Below are 24158 nucleotides of genomic sequence, written 5' to 3'. Positions count from 1 at the left end.
GGGTTTAATGCATCTGCTCCTTGCTAGATATGTATGATTACCTTTATCTTTTATATATAAAAACAAAAAAATCAATTAAGGTTCCATACAGATTCACTAAGACCAATCCCCCTTCCAGTATAATGGTAAAGGTTAAGGTGAAAGAAGACCCTGTGCCGAAATTGACACAATCAAACGTGACAGAAATTTGCTGTTGGACAGGCCAGATGCTTTCTGAGAAAACCTTTTATGTTCAGACAAAACACAAATTGAGTTGTTTGGCGACACTAACAAGAAGTAGCTTCTTAACTTTGTTTTTTGATTTGGTGATCCAATACTCTGAGGTACTCTGAAGTATTTTCTAAAGACCTAAAAGCATGAAATGATAAATCCTCTAATTTAGGTTTATATTTGATGACCTAAAAAAGGAATACAGGATACAAATGCATTCTTTGTTCTGTAGTGATCGTCTTTTTTATTTGATGCTCACCTTAATTCTCTCTGGTTGTCTGTTTTAGGTCATTGCCTGGAGTGAAAAGCAGTTCCTCCCATCCAACCTACAGATATACAGTATGTGAGTTCAGTGCTCTCAGCTGACTGACTTTTACAGTGTTATCTTCAAGAATGTGATGATTCCTGCAGTGAGGTGGTCTAAGGTGTGCTATCGAGGACCAGTGTCCTCTGCAGTGGACGTTTGTGTTTTTCTGAAAATTGTAACTCCAACAAAACAGAACAAAATGGGAGAGGATATGATACAGTGGATCCCATTGAGGTCGACCTTGTTAATGTTGACAACCCAGCTAAGTCAATACCTGCTGTGCCCTAAAGCAGTGTTTCTTAACCATTGGGCTGTGGCCCATTGTGGTCTCTATGGGCCGCCGCTGTACTCAGTTGTAATAGACATTTCCACCACTTGTGGCAGTAATGACAATGTCAAACAAACAAGCAAAAAAAGTTTCCTTAGCGCAAAAATGATGACTAAAGTAGTGAAGCTGTATTTACATCTGCACTTAAATTTTAATGACAATTTCAGAAACATATATATTATTATTTATTATTCATTTACTTAGAATGTATTTATTTTAGTTTTGATGAGTCCCTTCTTGTGTAGTATATTTGATTAGTATTTATTTTGTAATCAGTCTGATCAAAGTCTTGATAATAATCTTTGGGATTAACACGTTTCCATATCATTTGACATGGTTTATCCTGTTAAACTGTAAATAGGTTAGATATAATTATTGAATATGATTCAAATCAAGGCACCTGAGCCAAGTGCGCAGTTTTTAACCAGGTTTTAATGTACATCGATTTTATCAAAAGTTTTCTCTCCAGCAGGACGCGACTTTTCAGCCACGTCCGTATCCTCTCACCCCTCCTGCTCCCGGCCGCTTACTGTTAAAGACAACAAATGATTAGATTAACACGTAATCACCTGTCAGCTGTGTCTCGCCGTCAGCACATGCCCCGCTCCTATCCGATGGTGCTCGTCCTCAGCACCATAGACAGAGGCGGTGACCTTTGCTCCTGCAGGCGCGCTGGCCACACCTCCCTCCACACACCCCATATGTGTCTGATGCACATACAGTACCAGAAACTGCAATTAGCCGTGCTAATGTTGGAATGCATTTCCTCAGCGTATCAGCATATTGAGAATGAATTAGGCACTGACACTATATTTTGCCCTGTGAGTTGGATGCCACACCGACATACAGGCTAACGGGCATATATTTCCCCCGTTAGCCTATATGTCGATGTGTCATTGACCGGGCTAGCATGCTAAGGTACACTAGTGTGATGGTGCTTCGCCCCTAAGCATTCATTGCATGAACATACTAGCTTTGTTAGACAAGGTCAGAGACTGTATTGGACAATATAGTTTACATATGAAATGTCCATTTCCATGTATTACAGGTAATAAGAAAATGTAAATGCCTTACTTACCTATCAAGGAGGAAATTAGCAAGTTTGGCATCAGATGATAAAATCTTCTCCGCCTTCAATCGTCTCCATCTTTCAAAGGCATCCCCGATACAAATCCTCGTTTTGTTCCTGGTTCTGTCATGAATAAGTTGAGAATCGTAACGACGCCTTTTAGATTTACTAAGGTCTGATATGTTTAGTAACTTTACCAGTGGCAGTAGCTCGACGAAGGTGGCGGTGCGTAACTGGCACCTTGAATGTGACACACTCACAGACATTCTAATTGGTCAAACGGTGGAGGGCGGGGCATTGAAATGAAAACAATAACAACATTTTGGGGCTGTAAATCTAATTTTTAAATGAGCATATCCCGGCTGAACTACTGTTATCAGTTATAAAGGTATTCGAAAAGAACATTATTTTTTAATGACTTTTGACATATCAGGGCCATTTAATGATGGCTTGACATGACATTGTAACATTTGGCACCTTTAATTATATACAGTATGCCTGAATAAACAAGGGTCATTATTCATTTGCAAAATATGTGAAAGAAAATTGTTAAGACTTTGTATCGCAATGCATTATCATAGCCTATTGTGGCTCGGACAACGTCTGAAAGAAAGCTCGCTGTCAGGCTGTGTGCTGCTCGTTAAATTGAGTCCTGAGATCCTGAGGCAATAGAGGTGAGATAGGCAGTCTTTATTGCAAACCTGTTCAGTCGTACAAAGCACGTGGCAAACTAAAGTAACGGTGCAGCAAAAGGACAACAAAGGAAGCACCGAATAAAAACAGTCCAAACTAAAATGTAAAGGTAAAGGCAGATAAACAGTCAAAATTGGCTCGGCGGAGTTACGGTTGGTGCAGGCAGACAAAAAGGCACAGAAAAGGGCCAGAGTTGGAGAAGCAAAAATACAAATGGGATACAGGCTAACAAAGGGCAGCATGTCGTGAAGTATTCAAGAAAAATCAATAACCCGATGCAGGCCAGTAGAAACTGGGGAGGCTAAATTGACAAAGACTGATGAGGGACAGCTGCAACATGCTAAATTACTCCGCCCACCACAGGAAGGCTTGTATCTAGGTAACACAAAATGGATGTAGTAAACAAAATTAGAGGGACTAACAAGAACAAAGTAAAAGGACCAAAGTAAATCTCGACAATAACACGGTGAGTCGTGACACTAGCACTTGCATCTGTACACAATTTCCCTACCGGTATATATATGCTATACAAAATTAATCCTATTGGTATTGGGTAGATTAGAACAAGTGTGGGCAGATAAAGTCAGGAACAAAAAATACAGTATGTAGATTAGAGCGTGTGGAAAGTAACATCTTGGGTCCGACTCTGGATTGACAAGAAGTACATCCAGGGATGAGGAAAAACAACAGTAGAGCTATCCAGAAGCACTGGGAGCGTCTCAACACTTCCTGCGCTCATCTTTTATTAATTCACAGGAACATTCTTCCTTCTTCTGGGAGAGAAATTAATACAGCTCTCTATCATCCTGACAATGCATAGCAGCCTTTGTTATTTTTTTAACCATCTATCATCAACCGGCTTCCTTTGTCCAAGAAAAAGAAAGTGAGGTATAATCGTGTTTTATTTGATCATTCAACATTTGATTAGAATATTTCACAATTCTGTCTTGCTCATCTTGTTTAATTTTTTTTTAGACCAGTGGTTCTAAACCTTTTAGCGCAGGGGTCAGCAAACCAAAATGTTGAAAGAGCCATATTGGACCAAAAATACAAAAAAAAAAAAAAATCTGTCTGGAGCCGCAAAAAATTAAAAGCCTTATATAAGTGTTATAATGGAGGCAACACATGATGTAAGTGTCTATATCAGCTATATTACCCTACTATCAAAGGCTGACGCAAATCTTCGTTGACAGAAATGTTGTATTTAAATTTTTATTCTACACATTTTTGCAACATTGGAAATCATTAGTAAAACGGAGGCTCCTCACAGGATGATAACTCCTGGAAATTACTGGCTTATAATGACCAAAGGTATAGATGTGTGTGTCCAAGTTTAAGGAATCGGCAGGCTGTCTTCTTCTAATAGATTTATTACAATCTTTGCAAGCTGGGTAACGTTTGTTGTGGTCTGGAACAACATGGCACACAAACTATGATAAATGCAGCCAATATTACATACATATAATGAGACATCCATCCATCCATATTCTACCACTTGTCCTATTCGGGGTCGCATTCGGGTGGAAGGTGGGGTACACCCTGGACAAGTCGCCACCTCATCGCAGGGCCAACACGGATAGACAGACAACATTCATACACATATAAATTAAATACACAGAAGACATAAGTGAAGTAAATTAAATGAGCTCAAATATACCTACAAACGAGGCATAATGATGCAATATGTACATACAAATAGCCTAAATAGCATGTTAGCATCGATGAGCTTACCGTATTTTCCGCACTATAAGGCGCACCGGATTATTAGCCGCACCTTCAATGAATTACATATTTCATAACTTTGTCCACCAATAAGCCGCCCCGGATTATAAGCCGCGCCTACGCTGCGCTAAAGGGAATGTCAAAAAAACAGTCAGATAGTTCAGTCAAACTTTAATAATATATTGAAAACCAGCGTTCTAACAACTCTGTCCCAAAATGTACGCAAATGTGCAATCACAAACATAGTAAAATTCAAAATGGTGTAGAGCAATAGCAACATAATGTTGCTCGAACGTTAATGTCACAACACACAAAATAAACATAGCGCTCACCTTCTGAAGTTATTCTTCATTCGTAAATCCTTCGTCTTCGGTGTCCGAAGTGAAAAGTTGGGCAAATGTGAGATCCAAAATGGACGGTTCCGTCTCGTCGAAGTCATCGGAGTCAGTGTCACTGTTATCCAGCAGTTCTGTGAATCCTGCCTTCCGGAAAGCTCGGACCACAGTTGTGACCGAAATATCTGCCCAGGCATTTACGATCCACTGGCAAATGTTGGCGTATGTCGTCCGGCGCTGTCTGCCCGTCTTAGTGAAGGTGTGTTCGCCTTCGGAGCTGTGTGAAAAAAGCCACCCGGCCTCTTCGCGTAAACTTCCCTTAACCACTCGCTCATCTTTTCTTCATCCATCCATCCCTTCGAGTTAGCTTTTATGATGACGCCGGCTGGAAAGGTCTCTTTTGGCAAGGTCTTCCTTTTGAATATCACCATGGGTGGAAGTTAGCATGGCAAGCTAGAACCACAGTGAAGGATGACTTCTCATTCCCTGTGGTGCGAATATTCACCGTACGTGCTCCCGTTCCACAGTGCGGTTCACAGGAATATCAGTTGCTGTGAAATACGGTAGTAATCCGTGTGCGGATGGAGAGATTGCGTCTTTTTATGAACCGGATCCTTGTCGCTTAGTAGGAGCCATTTTGTGGTCTTTACAGATGTAAACAGGAAATGAAACGTACGGTGATATCCGCGCGTTTTTTCTTCTTCTTCCGGGGGCGGGTGGTTGCTTACAGTAGAAGAAGAAGCGCTTCCTGTTCTATGGGGGCGGGTGCTTTCCTTGGCGGTTGCTTGCGTAGAAGAAGAAGCGCTTCCTGTTCTACCGGGAAAAAAGATGGCGGCTGTTTACCGAAGTTGCGAGATCGAAACTTTATGAAAATGAATCGTAATAAAGCGCACCGGGTTATAAGGCGCACTGTCAGCTTTTGAGAAAAATTGTGGTTTTTAGGTGCGCCTTATAGTGCGGAAAATACGGTACTGTTATGCACTGACCAAATCTGCCTTATTAACACGCCAATAAGTCAATAAAATCAACAAAGCTCACCTTTGCGCATTCACGCACAACACAACACGTTTGGTGGACAAAATAAGACACAGAAGGAGTGGCATAAAACACGTATCTCCGTGGCAGCATCAGAGAAAGTTGTACATATAAACAAACTACGATGAGTTCAGGGATCGCTGAAATTAGTGAAAACAGTGCTTGCCAAATACTCGCATCAGTGAAGCATGTATAAAATAAACAGTGAGATGTCTAACAATTAGGAAGGTTTGTGTCATGTTCGTTCTCCTACAGAAAATATATTAAAACAAAAAATATATGTTTTTCTTCATCTTTTTCCATTTTCACACATCTCTGAAAGAGATCCAGGGAGCCACCAGGGCGGCGCTAAAGAGCCGCATGCAGCTCTAGAGCCGCGGGTTGCTGACCCTGTTTTAGGGTAAATACGAGATGTGTCAGCTCATGTAAAGCTGCTGAGATTGAAACAAATCGGGCTGATATTGCGGATCTTGCACGCTCGGATGTCATTAATGGTTTCATTTTAACAGACAAAAACGCAATACATAAAACATATTTTTCCTATTGCACTCAAAGAACAATATTAGGTGGTTAAATAACAATTAAAAGGTAATAAATACATGTGTTTTTTCTTGTTGCACTCTAAGAAGGAATTACAATTGTATATATTACATTAGGATTACAGTAGGTTAGAATACAACAAAAAGCTTCATTGGCGTTGTAATAAATGCTTCATTAATTATTGTTGCCACTCTTGGTCTGTGCTATGAGACGAATAACAGTTGGTTGGGGGGCGCATAATAAATGAAAATAACATACGGGTATTATTATGGTGTGTGTATAAGGACTGCAAAATGGCACCCGTTAGCAGACATATTACCTGGCGATTTGTTTCGCAATATTATGCAAAACCAACTTTTCTTACCTTCTGGCATCGGCTGATGTGTATTTGGGATCTGCATAAGTCCTGAAAATTTGCGCGCGTCCGCCTTTGTAGTCCGTGACGACCACATAGTCGATAAGCTTCTTCTTTTCCCTATCTTCTTGATATGTGGCATTCATCCTCCACTGTTGCCATTTCTAATATAAAGTAGCGTAAAGTTCTTACTTATATCTGTCAGTAGACTCAATATGAAAGCGTTAAAAACTACCGGTGTAGTGGGTTTACATAATTCACCCATGGAACTTTAGTGATTAGAGAGTTCCGGTCAGATGGTTTTTCACGGGACACATTTCCTGTGTTGTTGTTGCACTAATGAGCCACGGATGAGGAGATGCTGCTTCGTTATTGATTTAAGTAAAGTCTGAATGTCATTAAAACAGTTAGACAAACACTTTTGGCACTCCTTCGACTCCCGTCCTTGCACAATACGCTGTCGAAGGTGATCCACTTAAAGAAGACCGCCTACAAAACCACAAAATCCTGAAGCGACTGTCAGACAGCGACTTGAAGATGGTTTGTAAAACATCATGTATGCAACATTTTGACCAAAGAACCACCATTACATGTTATGTAGACCACAAGGAAGTTAGAAAAAAATCATAATATGATCCCTTTAATGCGCCTTATAATCTGGTGCGCCTTTTGTATGATAATAGACCTAAATAAACCCCCTCATCGGCAGTGCGCCTTATAATCTGGTGTGCCCTATGGTTTGGGAAATACAGTACAATCATTAATAAATATATATATATAGGAAGAGCTGGACGAAGTGGCTGGGGAGAGGGAAGTGTGGGCTTGCCTGCTTAGGCTGCTGCCCCCGCGACCCGACCTCGGATAAGCGGAAGAAGATGGATGGATGGATGGATATATATATATATATATATATATATATATATATATATATATATATATATATATAGTTAAAAGCACACATGTAGCAGGTTGAACCCACATTGTAAAAGGTAAAACACAGGTTGTAGGAATTTGTTACAAAATTCTGTCATTTCACTTGCATTAGTTAACGCTACGTGGGCAGTGCCGGTTTGGACTCCGCTAATAATTGGCAACAAGCTAAACATTTGTGTGCATGTCTACATATCTGTATATGCACAGCAGGGGAGCGAGTTAACTACAATATTACCTGTCACTCTTTATAACTCCTTGTGCAGATTTGAATGCTTGTTATTTAAATGTTTAAATGTTTGAAGCAAAGGTGGTAATACTAATCGCCACCTTTGGCAAGGCATGATTTAAAGCCGCACTTCAAGCGCAGTGCTTCCGTGTTTAAAACGTTACCTTTATCAATAGTTTTAGAGCCCGAATACCTCCATATATATTCACGCACTCTTTATTAACTACCGTAGTAGAATCACAGTTTTTTGCCATTCCTTCTCTCCATTGTGTTTCTGCTTGTATGCGCTTTGTGTGTGTTCAACAACATGCGCCTCGTCATTGCTGCACAGCAGCATACGGATGAAAAGAAAATTCCAGTATTTTTAAAGGGCAGTATAGTATCGTTTTTAATTCATTAATACCGCTGTACTTTATTAGTATTGGTAAACCGTACAGCCCTAGTAGGGATGCAACAGTACTCCTGCACAGAACAGTCCGCCTTTGTTGACCGTTGTCTTGTGTATGTCTGTGAATGTGTGTGTTTGTGTACTTATGCATGTGTTTTTGTTTTGTGTGTGTATGTTTATGTCAATATGTTTGTATCTGTGTCTGTGCATGGCCATCCCTGTCATCTGTGGCATAAGTCAGGCTCCTCACGACGTAATTAATGTTTAATCAACGTTGTGCCTTTTTCCCCTCACACAGCTGGAAGTGCAGCCCAAAGGAATAAAGTAAATAAATATGGCTAACATCAGCATAGTTGTTGAAACACAACACTAGCTGCATGTCCATTCTTTGCTAGTTTTTTGCAAAATAAAAGCGATATTTCAATAATTTCGATAAACTATATTTGAGACTTGTAGCGGTTTCCATTAAAGGGTGTTTTGAGTCATGAGCCGTAATTCTCGTAAAATCTCGTCCCGCGAGACTCCACTTTGAGGAAGATATTGCAGCCACCGCTGGTGCCGACTCTGTCCTTACAGCCCCCTCGACATTGTTCGGGCATTTGGGTCTCTCCAAGCCTGCGGGTCGACCTCTATTACAGGGAAGGAATCCACGAGACGGCCCGGTGCAGCCGACCGATTGGAAGCGAGACCAAGACCAAGTCTGCCCTAGTTTTCCTGCGTTGGCGCCTCGCCGGTTCGGTGTTTAAATGACCTCTAAATGCGAAAAAATTGTTTACATCATGCTTTTGCGAAACACTTGAATATCAAAACGTCTCAAAACCCACCCCATGAGATCGCAAAAATGTTCCAGCGATATTTGAGAGTTTTTTTCAAAATATGAGTGTTTCCATTACCACTTTGTTATTGCGATATTTAGGTTTTGCACATTTTTAGGGTTAATGGAAACACAGCTACTGAGAAGGAGCAGCGACTTCAGTGACAGACTTTAGTCTCTCTAGCCACGTCTTCATGGGCAAAATGTATTTAATATGATCATTATTTGGATTAGAATGTTATTGTGTACATGGACCCTGAAAAAAATGATCCAACTATGACCTACGTTTTTATGCATCACACCTTCAATCGGAATACTTTATTTTGACATGTGCAACACATACCATAAACAGAAGTAGAAGAAGAAGCAGTGACTTCCGCAAACATAGCTCATAACATCCATTTTTTGCTTGTCCGACGTTGTCACGTTATTTATTTATCAATGTTCCTTCTGTTTGCTACTTTTGTTTTACCGCTCTTTTTGAAACTGAGCTGTTCTGTGCCCTCCATGTTGTGATATGTACAGGTTGGCGTAGTTTCTGTAGTCGCAGATGTGACGTCATCAGGGTGCGTCTTCATGTCACAATATTCTGTGAACGTGTCTGAGGCTAGCAGTTAGCACTTGGAGTAGTTAAGGTCGTGAATAAACCAGTTTGTTGCGAATTGGATCCTTTTATTGTTACATTGACACATGACATTCCAGATCATACTTTTGTTTTTGCTAGTCTTGATTTTAGAGCAGCAAATTCAAAAGTATTTAACGCTACTTCTGTACATGTTAAATGGGGGGAAGACAGCAGCAAGACAATCGCTTCATTCCTAGACTATTACATTTAGTCCCCCTTCCACCACCAAAGTATAGCTGACGTCGCAGACATGCGCAGTAAAGATAATTTTGACCCAAACTTTGGAAGAAGTATGTAAATGCGCTCCAATCTGAATGAATATTGGCATAAACCACCCATCTCGATCGGAAGGAAATTTTGATCTGAACGTGTGTGATCGTAGCAAAATATTTTAATTGGTGTGTTTACATGACGCATTTATATTTTGGTTAGGCTTTTATTCTAATTGATTGTGTCCATGTGCACAAAGCTACTGACTGCTGCAGCTCACTATTAATTCTGCCTGCTATGCAGACTTGCAGGCAGGCACAAAATGTCTTTGTGACTGAACTACTGTATAGGTCCAAACTGGGAGAATAAACACACATGCTAATTTAATCAGAAAAAAAAAAAGTTTTATATCTAAATATTTTTTAATTAGATTTTTTGTTTGTGTTTGCTCCGATTCAACTCCTCAGATATAACATGTACTAAAAAACTCTGCAGACACATTTTATTCAAATCATTTTTGTGTTTGTGGATAAAAAAACATTTTTCTCCTGAAATAATCATTAAAAATGTTTTATGTGTTGGTACACATTATTTTAAAGTACTTTCATTAAATATAAGATACAGTGCTAGAGTTTTTTAAAAAAGCCCACAATCCGGGTCGCCGCTTGCTGTTTGCCAAACCACTGGTGAGGAGCACTAATTTATACAAGTAATCAAAGAGTACAAATATAAATTTACCATTTGAAATTGTTGTTTAGTAAAGTTACTTTACTTGAAAAAAGTCTTATAGTATTCAGTACACCACTGATACTTTGTTTACTGCAGAATGACGTACACAATCGTAGATATGAACAAAATAACAATTGTGTACTGTGATGCTGTCGATCAAACATGGTGGACTTGTATGTTACTAGATACTGCAGTGGGCAGCACGGTGGCAGAGGGGTTAGTGCATCTGCCTCACAATACGAAGGTCATGAGTAGTCTTGGGTTCAATCCCGGGCTCGGGATCTTTCTGTGTGGAGTTTGCATGTCCTCCCCGTGACTGCGTGGGTTCCCTCCGGGTACTCCGGCTTCCTCCCACTTCCAAAAGATAAGTTGATTGGCAACACTAAATTGGCCCTAGTGTGTGGATGTGAGTGTGAATGTTGTCTGTCTATCTGTGTTGGTCCTGCGATGAGGTGGCGACTTGTCCAGGGTGTACACCGCCTTCCGCCCGATTGTAGCTGAGATAGGCTCCAGAGCCCCTCGCGACCCCAAAGGGAAAAAGCGGTAGAAAATGGATGGATGGATAGATACTGCAGTAGTAAATAGTAGGGATGCAACAGTACTCAGTATAATCCTGCACGCGACAATACGCCCTTAATAAAAACATTTAAATTGGGATATTATTCAAAATCGGATGATATGGAAAAATGGATCATGATCATTTTTTGGCCATATCGCCCATCCCTACTTTCAAGTTATTCATCTTATAAGTATGTATATATCCTCTGTACTTAAAAACATCTCCATTTATCATTTCTCACAATGGCCTGGCAACAGTTTTGCCATGGGGAGGATCCATACCGTTAGGTGGAGAAAAGCTGTTTTAGACAAACTAATGTGGTTATTAGTGCGCTTTACTCCTCTTCAATTGTTCATCATTGACATTATGGATTCTCCCTGGTCTAAGATCCTCATTTTATTTGGGGTTTTATGCAATTTAACAACCAAACTGTGCACACCAAGCTGAGCCGTTACTACAAGAGATGAATTATGCAAAGGTCCATTGCGTGGATTTAGAGCAGAGAGACAGGGATGTGATGTAAGGGGATTCCAATGACAGATGCAATAATCCAGATTTCTGTCATCATGGGATTGGTGCTGTTGTTGGCTCAGTTTGGTGTGACAGACCTCATGAGGCCTTTCATACCCTTATCCTCTGTCCTTTCTATCCGTCACGACCTCTAGCTCCATCCTTGGGGATTTTAAAATTAGTACTCAGCACACCATGATGACTGCGTATCTGCCAGCTCACATCTTTGTCTTTGATTTATTTCTCCTCACATCTGACCTTTGACAAAACAAAATAAGGCACAACATGTTTCTCGGTGGGCAATTTATTGGCAATTTACTAATGGAAGATGCGACACATTACTGAAAAATATATGTCTACTTTTGGAACAAAAACTAACTGGATATGTACACTGCAAACAATTTGGGACTGTTTTATGTACATTTAAAGTAGGGATGGAACTAGGGATGAGTACCTTTCACATTTGAACCGATAAGGTACAGAGAATCGGTACCTGGGAATCGATACAAGTACTCAGCTGTACCAATTTTTGGTACTTTTCATGTGTTAATATGTGTGAAGTTTAATTAAATTTATATAGCACTTCTAGTGACTCAAAGCGCATTACATTGAGAAACCGAGTTATCTATATTTAAGCTACATTTGCACCAGTGTGGGTGGCACTTGGCACAAGGTGGGTGAAGTGTCTTGCTCAAGAACGCAAAGGCAAGATGGCAAAAGCTGTATTTGAACAGGGAACCCTCAAGTTTCTGGCCGACATCTGAGCCAAGGCGCCCCACAATACGTTGTTTATTTATAAAATTGCATTCTTTTAATTTAACACTTACCACTGAACTGATAATGATAACTGTACTGTCCAGTTGTTATAATGAAGTTCAATTAGAAAGTGTTATGTAGTAGACTTTGCATGCAGTTAGATGGCAATAGTGTATAGGCAATGTTGTGTTGTCCAATCAGGAAATAGTTTTTTCCGTTAAGCCAGTCTAATCTTTTGCTGAGCCTACAAAGTGTTTATACTGTAGGTATTGTACACACCAGCTGTGTGTTTTTAAAGTGAATTTTAGTTGTAGTTTTAATTTCCAAATTTGAAGGAGATTTCCATGTAACATTTGTAATGCTAATCAGTAGCTCGTAGCTATTCAACTGCATAACGAAGAGGGCTGCTGTTTAAGGGGCCAGACATCAAAATGTGGATGATTCGTCAGAAAGTGCTTACGTAGGTTATATTTTTCTGAGACTGCGTTTACTTACATTGGCTTTCACATTACACTGTCAAAGAATTCATTGCTCTGTCCTCGCTAATCGTTTCCAGTGTGTGCAACTAGTTAAAAGCATGAGGAAACCGAAGCTCTAGTTTTTGTTGAGGATTGCTGTTCCTTCTTTTGAATTATTTTCCTTCTTTAGTTTTATTACTTTACACTTCTTCCTTCATTTAGTTTTGTAAGACTGAAAATATAAACATAAAATAAACATAACACAATTATAACATACATTGTGTATTTTAAATAAATAATGTCCATTGTGTATTGTACATCAATAAAATAGAAGGTTTTAGTGTCAATGCAGTTAAACAATAAACTACAAATGTTTACACAACATTCACACACCAAACATTGCACACACTGTATGTGGCTTATCACAATTAAACCTAATGTGTAGTGTTGTCGCCCTCTACTGGTCAAATTTAGTGCTACATGTAGTAAATAAGCTCTGACGCCCAGAGTTACTCTTAGACAAAAACAACACAGCTATGAATACAAAAGACAACACAAAGTCAGCAATTTCAATACAAAACAAACTAAATATCGACTTACAAATATTTGACCAAGTTTCGTGATGAAGCCTACGCGCTGGGATTTCTACTATTGTTGCTGCCTGTCTGGATCAATGTGTCCGCCGCTTAAAATATCCGCCAGAAAACAATGACTCTAGCACTTATTCGGGGCAGAACATTCAATCTTTGGTGTTTAGTCTTTAAAAGTGTAATTTTTGCAATTTATTTAGATTTTTTTTCCAGGGTTGAATGAGTAGTCAACTCACTTCTACTCACCCCACTGCTGCTTACTCGTGACACATATGCCTCGCTGTTTCCTCCTGCGGGGGGGCGGGAGTACTGCATACATGAGCAACCCAAGTTTTAATGGTTTCATCAAGCCTATTTGGGCGATGTTCTGAGGGCCAAATGGAAAGCTTTGGCGGGCCACCCGTGGGTTGCCAGTTTATTAGACCTTTAGTAGCATGTATATGGCGCAGCTAATATAAATTAGCATCAAGCTCGCTCATTTTTAAGAGTGGAGCCTTATTGTGTATCTATGAGGGATATTTTCTTTTTTTGACATGGAAAATTGCAATATTACAGAGAGGCAGTCTAATTATTTGAGTGCACGTTTCTCAGCCAAGTGTTTGAGCAGAGTCTGCACCCGGATGTGACGTCACATGCAACAAAGGTAGCGAAATATGATACCATTTGATTTTATGTGAATCGATACCCAGTAGTACCGATGGAATTCGGTACAGATCCCTAGATGAAATGGTTTGTGAAAAAAATCTGAACCGTTTGGTTGACCTGACAGGGTTTGTGTTGTTCGGATCATGTTTTTTCTTTTACATTTGTGCTACTAATAATTTTGGAAGGCCCTATGAGTTCCACGTTAACGGAATGGCTGATAGAATCACGAAAATGGCCGATGAAAACGGAATATCTATTAAACGCCGCAATTCGTGGAAATGTATGTAACGTGACTGTAATGATGTCATCGAGAGAAGGAGCGTTTGTCTGGGGAAATTGTGTTTACGGCGACGCACGCACACACAACCATACTCAACTTGTCACTCACTTCACCAGCCTTTTAGCCCGCCGCCTTGCCCGTATTTTCGTGCGAGCTCCCTGTCTGCCTCCGGGACTCACTCAGACCTTGGGGCAGCCATCTCGATCACAAATGTGCAAAAAAACCAAACTCATCTCTTATTCCGAGGAGCCGAACAGTTTCCAAATACAAACATGTCCGGTGTAGGGATGTACAAAATAAAACATTTAACATCACGGTTATTGTGACCAAAATTACCACCATTATCATTATTATCACAGTACTGTTGAAAGCGGTATTTTGGATTGCAAAAAGCAACATCTTTAAATGTTTTTTTTTTAATTATACGTTTTAGATTCTATGATTGGAGGCGATACATTCATGATACAAACAAGATAACGTCAAGTGTTTGCCATGCTATTTGAGCCTGGGCAAATTCATGCAGATAGATTCGCTGTGTTGTTATTGATGTGCGAATGTGTGTTTTTCTAACGCAAAACTGGAACCATCATAATATCAACGCAGTTGGCGCCTACATGGTTTCTGCTTTGCACAACATCCACAGAGCATTGTGGAAGATATCCCCAAAGAACTCTTAAAATAGCCTTGAATCATGCATTATTACATTGCAGACCTGCCTCCCCTGTCAAACTGCACTTGCTGCAGTGATTATTGTTTCCTTGTTTTCTCCAAGTGCACATCAGAGAGAAAAAAATCCCCAACCTTATTAACATACCTTTTGTAGTTGAAATCATGTGGCTACCATCTGGATTTTCTGTCTTTCAAAAGTAAACACAATTGGGAAAATCTTGGCATATTACACAACACGACACAAGACTTGAATCGATGCTACGATGGGACGAGGATTTCACTGCAATAGGCAGAAGTTAAATAGAATAATAGACAGTGTTTCGCACAGCTCTACAGTGGTACTTCCGCTTAGGAGTGCCAAAACGTAAGTGTGTTTTGAGATAAGAACTGTCTCTTGGCTAACTATTATGCTTTATATTGCAAGCAAATTTAGAGTTACAAGCATCAATCAATCAATCAATCAATCAATCAATCAATCAAAGATTATTTATATAGCCCTTTTTATTTATATAGTGTCTCAAAGGGCTGCACAAGCCACAATGACAAAAAACTCAACCCAATGGGATTACAATGAGAAACCTTGGAGGGGATCGCAGATGTGCCCCCCCCCCCACCCCACCCCCGGCGATCGGTGCAATAGACGTTGATCTAGGTCATAGTGTGAGAGTCCAGTCCATAGTGGGGCCAGCCGGAGATTGTCTTGGGTGCATCCCCGTCATTTGTTGGTGTAGTAAAGTAAAGTGAACCCTGTAGGACAGGGGTAGGGAACCTATGGCTCGCGAGCCAGAAGTGTCCCTTTTGATGACTGCATCTGGCTCTCAGATAAATCTTAGCTGACATTGCTTAACATGATAAGTAATGAATAATTCCGCTGGAAATCACAGTGTTAAAAATAACTTTCAAAATATAAAACATTTTCATGCATTTTAATCCATCAGTCCGTTTTCTACCGCGCCGGTTCAATGTTACGGGTGGCTCAGCCAATCCCAGCGGTCTTTCGGGGTACATGAGGGTCGTGGTAATGGTAAGAAATATTTGATTTATTATTGGTTAGCTTCAGAATAACAATGTTACTAAAAGGAATAAGATACTTATAATACTCTAAAAATGTCGGTCTTAATTAAAAAAGCACTCATTTAGTTGTATTCAGTGTTAAAAAAATATTATATGGCTCTCACGGAGATACATTTTAAAATATGTCTTTCATGGCTCTCTCAACCAAAAAGGTTCCCGACCCCTGCTGTAGGATCTTCCCAAAATATCTGGTCTTACTCGCTAGCATTAGCTTACAGCTACAGATCGACAAAGCTTTGTTTTCTAATCATGGGAAAGCTAAGTTGATTTGAGATACAAGCATTTTAAGTTAAAGGAAACTGCACTTTTTGGGGGGGAATTTAGCTTATCGTTCACAATCCTTATGAGTGTGAGGCTTGTCACTGACAGTTTTAGTTATGTTTTAGTTTCCCCCCTGTTTGTGTTTTATTTCCTGTCAGCGCTCTTATTTTTGTTCAGTTTCCTGCTAGCCTCCCTTAGCGCTGTTCCCCTCAGCTGCGACTGATTGGCACCTGGCCACACCTGGTGTCAATCAGTCAGCTGCTATTTATACCTGCCTTGCCCTCCAGTCAGGGCTGGAGTATTGTTTGCTGTATGCTGTGGACTGCCTGTTTCTTGAATGCTGTGAGCTATTCCCTGGATCCTGAGTCATGTCCCTGTTTGCTGTATGCTGTGGACTGCCTGTTTCTTGAATGCTGTGAGCTATTTTCTGGATCTTGACTCCTGTCCCTGTTTGCTGTATGCTGTGGACTGCATGTTTCTTGAATGCTGTGAGCTATTCCCTGGATCCTGACTCCTGTTCCTGTTTGCTGTATGCTGTGGACTGCCTGTTTCTTGAATACTGTGAGCTATTCCCTTGATCCTGACTCCTGTCCCTGTTTGCTGTATGCTGTGAACTGCCTGTTTCTTGAATGTTGTGAGCTATTCCCTGGATCCTGACTCCTGTCCCTGTTTGCTGTATGCTATGGACTGCCTGTTTCTTGAATGCTGTGAGCTATTCCCTGCATCCTGACTCCTGTCCCTGTTTGCTGTTTCCTGGTTTCTGGTTTGTGTTTTCCTTGTTTTGTTTTTTTTTAACATTAAAACCATGTTTTCTTGTACCAAGCCTGTCATCTCTGCATCTTGGGGTTCGTCACCACCACTTCATGACAATGAGAGACAAGAACACAACTTTTTTTTTTGCATTCTCATTTGTTCGAGGTTGCTAACAATGTTGCTAATGCCGCAATCCATTCTCCCTTTAAATAACTTTAAAAATGCTTCGGAAAAACTGCCAACAATACTTCATGTACGTTTCGTAACCTGTATAATAACCAAGCTGTAGCGACATTGTCATTGTAACAAACACTGAGGAACTCTTTTTCTAGCTTAGTAACACATTGCCTTGCGACGGCATGCTACGGCATTCGATGTAAGCTACCTTTTGCGTCAGCAGCTCAATCGCTTTTGAGTTTGTGATAGGACACGCAATCTGTACTGACTGAAAAACATGAACAATCAAGATACAGTATCTGTAAAGTATTAACCCACAATCCATGTGTTATTTGTACACTGCTAGCTCTACAGTGCATGTACTAACAAGCATGACGTGCTGCATGTATTATGAACAATTATATAGTGACTCACTTGTTGGACAATTATCCGTTTAGTCAAGCTGGCTGGTGACGTTTTTTTGGGTAAGCTTACCATTTCTGTTACGGTGGGGTCGCATGGTTATGCGCAGGTCGTTTCCCCAAGATGCAAATGGACATCCGGAAGCAGTGTGCAGGTAAGAAAAATGATTTATTTTAATAAATAAATCAGGCAAGAATACAAAAACAGAACAAGTGTGCTGATAGCATGGGAAGCTATGGTAAAGCTAAAGGAAAAGCTTAGCACAGGAACAGGAACAAGAAGTTGCATGTAGCAAACGAAACAGCCAGATCGAGTGTGGCGAGAGGCAGGAATAGATAGCTCTCTGATTAGTGACCAGGAGCAGGTGAGCGTCCCGACCACTAATCAGAGGCAGGTGAACTTAATCAGCCCCCATGGCAACAGGGAACACAAAACAGGAGTGCTGAAACAGAACTAAGTGAATCCTAAAATCAGAAAACATGATCCGTGCAGCGGATCATCACAATTTTTGTCAACATAGATTGGCTGCGAGTTCCACATTTACGCCGTCATGTCATGCCGGTCCTGACTTTCTAGGCTTCTGTCTGCACCAACGTTTTACCTTCTGTTTGTGCTCGTTCAGCTTCTAAAACCAGCAGTCCATCCTGGAATATGCAGATTAAAAAAGATAAAGCTGGGAATCCTCATTTGTCCAAAAATAGCCATCTTCGTTGTCTATCACGAAGTCTGGAATGATTAGAAAACACACATGTTTGTTTCTGGAAGTAGGAACACAAGTTTGTTGACGGAAGAAGAAAGTGCGTTTCTACAAGCACTGAAATAAATGCGCCAAGGAAATAAATTCTGGTAATGCATAAAATGACCAAAATACGGTAAATATTATACACATTACATATTTTTATGAGCGTGTCTGTTACTACATTATACATAGACTTGCAGTGTGTATATAAAACATTGATGGAGGGTTTTGAAGTTGTTTTATAGGGCTTTGAAGGCAACTTTGGGGACTTTTTGAAATCTTTAGAATCCTAAAAAAAAGGCATGTGTTCCTGTCCCTCATAATGATTGTGAATGACAAGCAAAATTCCAAAAAAGTGCAGTTCTCCTTTAAGAACCCCGTCACAGAACTAATTAAGCTTGGAAGTTGAGGTACTACTTAAGGGTGTAACGGTACGTGTATTTGTATTGAACCGTTTCGGTACGGGGGGTTCGGTTCGGTTCGGAGGTGTACCAAACGAGTTTCCACACGAACATATTAAAGTAGCGCACTGCACGGACGGACATAAGTAGCGTACCGCACGTTGTGTAAACAATGCACACCGAGGCACAACACACGGGATGCTGGTGTAACGCAGGTGTCAAATATATACTTCTGCGGAGACTATTAGGCTCTTGCTATCTATTACTCTTTGTCACGTGACTAGGGAGAGCCCGCAGCTCTCCCTAGTCACGTGACCGCCGCGGTCCAATCAGCTGTGCTTATAAGCCGGTAGCAGGAAGTGGCCAGTAGACAGGACGTGAAGGGAGGCAGATTGTATTTCTGCTCGAGGTAGGTTTTTATTCTCGTTTTCATCCGAAATATTGTGCTGACGGGATTCTAAACTAAATGCCCATTTGTTAACTTTATAGCGCCGGATTTTTTGTCATTAAGCTGTGTGTGACTGTAGAAGCGGAGTTGGTGAGTCCATGTTTATGAAAATATATTAATAATAATAATAATAACTGGGATTTATATTGCGCTTTTCTAAGTACCCAAAGTCGCTTTACATGTAGAACCCATCAATCATTCACACCTGGTGGTGGTAAGCTACTTTCATAGCCACAGCTGCCCTGGGGTAGACTGACGAAAGCGTGGCTGCAATTTGCGCCAACGGCCCCTCCGACCACCACCTATCATTCATCATTCAATTCACCGGTGTGAGTGGCACCGGGGGCAAAGGGTGAAGTGTCCCGCCCAAGGACACAACGGCAGCGATTTTTTTTTTTTTTGGATGGTAAGAGGCGGGGAGCGAACCTGCAACCCTCAGGTTTCTGGCACGGTTGCTCTACCCACTACGCCATGCCGCCCTAATTATTATTAGTCTTTCTTCCATTGTTTCATTACAACAGTCTTTGTGGCATATTTCTCAATCGTCCATATACAAGGTTTATGACTTGAACCAATGATAACTATTGTGTATTGAATTTACTTTTGAATGTGTTTGATAATAAGCACGTTTAGTGCACTGACCGAATTGTATAGGTCATATTTATGCTGCTAATGGTTATTTTAGCACTTTATTGCATATTGTGATTCTGACATGTATGTTGATTTATATTGTACAACATTGAGGAAAAAACTAGAACCTGTTCTGAATACTTTATAATGCAATTAGTAGGGGTGTAACGGTACGTGTATTTGTATTGAACCGTTTCGGTACGGGGGTTTTGGTTCGGTTCGGAGGTGTACCGAACGAGTTTCCACACAAACATATCAAGTAGCCGCCTAAGCTAAAGTCTTAACAAGCTGCTCCGCTTCGTTCTGCCTCTGTCTCTGTCAGGCAGAAACAGGTAGGTGTTTAGCAGGTAAGCATCAGGCTGCGGACTCTCCCCAAATTATAATAAACACCTCCCAGTCAACTACTGGTTACATCACTATGAGGCCGTTGACGTTCTAGAAACATAAACGGCAGCTTAGCTCGCTTGCAGTCTTGGCTTGAGGTGAATGCTAATTAGCTTTTAGCGTAACGTTAGCTCATTTTGCGGTGTGTGTGTGTGTGTGTGTGTTACGGACAGCAAAGCTCTGTCTGTCTGTTATTTCACTTTACCTTTTTCTGTGTTGATTGAGCTGTGTTGAAGCAGCAAAAAAGGACATTATGTTAAATGAAGAGTTTCTGTCTCTGATAGTTGATATAATAATGTAACTGCATCATTAAGCCTACATGAACTCCATGGTGTTCAGGGATGAATAGTCTCTCTTATTGCTATTGTACTATTTTTTTCAGCTATAGCTACATTAATCATTAATAATGGAGCAGCCTAGTTTTGAATGGCAGGGTCCCTGCTATCACATGTTGATAAAAATATAACATTTACATAATAAAAATCAATTACAGGCTTCCCAAATGCGGTAATAAATTAAGCATGATGAGTTGACTTGAAACTGTTTAATGTTGCACTTTTTCTATGTAGAAGAAAAGTTTTGTCATTTTATTTAATCTGAGCAACAACTTGAGGCAGTTTAATGTTGATTAACGTGGGCAGAATTATTATAGTGTTCCCAATGTTAAAAAGATAAAGCCATTGTTTACAAATTTGGTAAATAAATAACCAAAAAATGTATATTTTGTTGTTTTCTTACTGTACCGAAAATGAACCGAACCGTGACCTCTAAACCGAGGTACGTACCGAACCGAAATTAGTGTTATTTAATGAAGATATTTGATTTGTGTACACATTGATTTATAAGGATGGTTCTGGTTCTTACACAGGCCAGGCTTCTCTTTATGATGGCGAGCTAAGGAAAAAAAACATCTAGTCCAAGGATCGTTCTTGGGAGATTCCGGCCAGGAACCCCACCACCTGTTCTGTCTGGGCTGGTAGGAGGCTCTCGAGCCAACCCTCTACACATTTTCATCCTTAACCGCAGCACATAGACCAGGGGTCCCCAAACTACGGCCCGCGGGCCGGATCCGGCCCCCCAGCATCCAAAATCCGTTAAAAAAAAGTGTTTGTTTGTTTTTTGTTTTTTAATCTTTCCTTTCTAATCCATTTTCTACCGCTTGTTACTCTTGGTATCTCCTAGCCGCTCAGGCAAATCATATTGTCTAAAAATTAATTTTCCCATCGATAACGTGACAATGTTAAATGTTGACGAACATCAATGTTAATTGATGTTAAATGACAATACGGATTATAAAGACAATGTGTATATATATATATATATATATATATATATATATATGTATATATGTATGTATATATATATATATATATATATATATATATATATATATATATATATATATATATATATATATATATATATATATATATATATATATATATATATACAGCCTGGCCCCCGGCCAAATTTTTTTAACCCAATGCGGCCTCCGAGTCAAAAAGTTTGGGGACCCCTGACATAGACTGTACTGCTTTACTCTCCAAAACCTTTCTCCAAGAACTGTATTATCTGAGCTGAGATTTAAACAAGATCCAGAGACACTAAATAATTGAACTGGAACACACACAGAGCTATTTTTATTTTTGGGCAGAATTATTATAGTGTTCCCAACGTTAAAAGGATAAAGCCATTGTTTACAAATTTGGTAAATAAATAACCAAAAAATTTATATTATGTTGTTTTCTTACAGTACCGAAAATTAACCGAACCGTGACCTCTAAACCGAGGTACGTACCGAACTGAGAATTTTGTGTACCGTTACACCCTTAGTACTACTGTATTATAAAGCTGAATATTAATCAAAACGATGGCAGCAGATATACTTGAATATAGTATGCACTAATTAAACTGCCACAAAATGTGCAGGTTAGCCATTGCAGCTAATTCGTTTAGCAATGAGATGCTATTTACTACTTAAACACAGCAGTCTTTCTGTCAGGACTCGGACTTAGGCGTGGTTTGTTTTCCCATGGTGCAAAGCATTTGGACCGGACATGGTGTGAAGGTAAATACATATTTAATTTTAACACTCAAAAAAGGAACAAACAAAAGGCGCTCACAGTGGAGGCACACAACTTAACGCAGGGAACAAAAACTTGGACTATGCATAACTATGAACATGGCAAAACAAAAGACACTAACTGTGGCATAAATAAACACAACTTACTTGCGGAAGCAAAGAGCAGCATGAACGATGTTATCAAGAGTGTCAGGGGTATATCGAGAGTGTGATGTCGCCAGGCTGATTGCCTGGCAACTATGGGCTTAAATAGTGAAGACATGATTAAAGACAGGTGCGTGAGTCGTGAGGACAGGTGAAAACTAATGGGTTGCTATGGTGACAAAACAAACAAGAGTGCACAATGAGTCCAAATGTGGAACAGGTGAAACTAATGGGTAACCATGGAAACAAAACAAGGGAGTGAAAAAGCAGGAACTAAAAAGAGTCCAAAACCCAAGCAGAACATAACATGATCCCAGACATGACACTTTCTGACTGTAATGATATCAGAAAATCAATAAAACACACCTCAGAGAAGCCATTAGTGCCTCAAATATATCTCTCAAACCGTCGAAAAATGGCGATCTTAAGGTTTTACAAAAGGAGTCACTGCATAAAAGTGCATAAATATGGATATTTTTTTAACAGAGTGTGGCAAATATATTTGTGAAGGTCCAGATTTATCTGCGGCATGCATCGTCTGCAATATGAATTGTGTTTGTGCAAGCGGTGGTACGCGGATTTCAATCTACACTTTGTTTCCTCCGAGTTCAATAAAGCATGAACGATGCTGGTAGGTGTTGCTTAACCCGCCACTGCTGCAGGAGGATTGATGTGACACATTCACACATAACCGCTGACACATTCGCTCGCGGTTCAATCGGATGCCACAGCTAGTGAGGCTGCTAGATATTAGCACACTGTCGAGCAGGTCTAAACCTTAAAGAGACGTACAGGCATGCACACACAGATAAGAACACGTACACAAAACACTGGACAGGACTGATAAACAAAACCAAGCCTTTGTGTCTGTCTGCCTGTCTTTTGTTCTTGTCAAGGGTGGTGCTGCCCTGTGCTGGAGCAATCGTTGCTGTCTGCACAATTAATCCTCCAGCACGTCAGCTGGATGGTGGCGATACAGACAGTAACAAAAACAACACTTGCGTCTTGTATGCACAGTTTTTCATGCCTAGTCACATTGTTGTGATTCAAAGAGGACTAAAAGATTGAACCTAATCAGAGGCAAACGTAAAAAGCTGTTTTGAATTCTCAGATAGCCGTTTTTGTTTATTTGATACCAAGACATTCCTCCAAACTTGTATACGATTATTCCTATTCAAGCTAGGGATTCTGGCTTCCCAGCATGCTTTGTGGCACTTGTTTAGTAGATGGTTGCTAAAGTTGTTACAGTATGTGTTGAGAGTTAATGTACCACATTTTGCCGCCCTCACTAAATTTTAAAAGAAAAATAATTTTTCCATATATCAGCTGAACCAGGCCATAAACTGCAGCTATGTATGTTGTGAAATTAATTATTTACTCAGAAAGATTTTGTAAGTGTTTATTTACATACCTTTATTTTTTTTATTTTTTTTCCAAATTGTGCCTGTGTCACGGCAGTAAAACGGCAAATCAAACGAAACAACAGCAAAGTAACAGTGACGTTATTTTTAATTGTGTTATTTTATACGCTATTACGTTCAATAACACCTTTAACGTCAAATATGTTAATATTAACTAATTGAAGAATAAAAACACTATATACAGTATTTTAGAAGATTTGGCATATATCTGAACTCAATAGATTGCAATGTGCCATATAATATGCATAGAAATAA

The 24158-nt window shown here is 40.0% G+C and overlaps 1 protein-coding gene across 2 annotated transcripts in view; it reads left to right on the top strand.

Annotated features, from left to right (window-relative positions):
• The first annotated feature begins 515 nt into the window (after positions 1 to 515).
• The window catches only part of LOC133615997 (amyloid-beta A4 precursor protein-binding family A member 2-like), a 142699-nt gene continuing 119056 nt past the window's right edge, over positions 516 to 24158 (top strand). The window contains exon 1 of one of the 2 annotated variants that reach the window (XM_061974974.2): positions 516 to 549. The gene's annotated coding sequence lies outside the window, so the exon portion shown is untranslated. Of the gene's footprint in view, positions 554 to 24158 lie in introns of both variants that reach the window. The other variant, XM_061974976.1, reaches the window with a different exon arrangement.

The sequence above is a fragment of the Nerophis lumbriciformis genome, linkage group LG15, assembly GCF_033978685.3.
Source record: "Nerophis lumbriciformis linkage group LG15, RoL_Nlum_v2.1, whole genome shotgun sequence".
Classification (NCBI taxonomy): Eukaryota; Metazoa; Chordata; class Actinopteri; order Syngnathiformes; family Syngnathidae; genus Nerophis; species Nerophis lumbriciformis.
The sequence above is the reverse complement of the archived record's forward strand: the minus strand, read 5'-3'. Positions and strand labels throughout refer to the sequence as shown.